Source organism: Etheostoma spectabile, chromosome 8 (genome assembly GCF_008692095.1).
Source record: "Etheostoma spectabile isolate EspeVRDwgs_2016 chromosome 8, UIUC_Espe_1.0, whole genome shotgun sequence".
NCBI lineage: Eukaryota > Metazoa > Chordata > Actinopteri > Perciformes > Percidae > Etheostoma > Etheostoma spectabile.
Genome location: NC_045740.1, coordinates 314,226 through 314,557, shown reverse-complemented (window position 1 = coordinate 314,557; position 332 = coordinate 314,226). Strand labels below are relative to the sequence as shown.

The window sequence follows — 332 nt, the reverse complement described above, 5'->3', positions numbered from 1 at the left end:
GAGTGAAGCTATGTTGTCATTTAGTTTCTCAAATGCTCAGTACTAGTACTACTGTAGTAGTATCAGTTCTAATTCTCAGTACTAGTGCTACTGTAGCAGTATTGTCTATGTAGCTATTATGAGTTATCACCATATGATATCAAGGGGAATGGCTATACTCATAAATCCTGGGTGTTCTGACACTGTTTTTGCTTTTATATCAACAAATAACCCAAATGGATTGTCTTGATACTGTCATGCATAAGACCTTTTTTTCTGTCCTGGACTCGGTCTTGACTCGGTCTCGAACCTCTCTGGACTCGGTCTTGACTCAGACTCGAACCTCTTTGGAC

General features: G+C 39.8%; 1 protein-coding gene and 1 long non-coding RNA gene across 5 annotated transcripts in view; one reads left to right on the top strand and one right to left on the bottom strand.

Moving 5' to 3' along the window:
* cdh23 (cadherin-related 23) overlaps positions 1-332 on the top strand; it is a 196,641-nt gene that overhangs the window by 98,505 nt on the left and 97,804 nt on the right. The window lies entirely within an intron of this gene.
* LOC116693350 (uncharacterized) overlaps positions 1-332 on the bottom strand; it is a 15,306-nt gene that overhangs the window by 14,941 nt on the left and 33 nt on the right. The gene's annotated exons all lie outside the window — the stretch shown is intronic.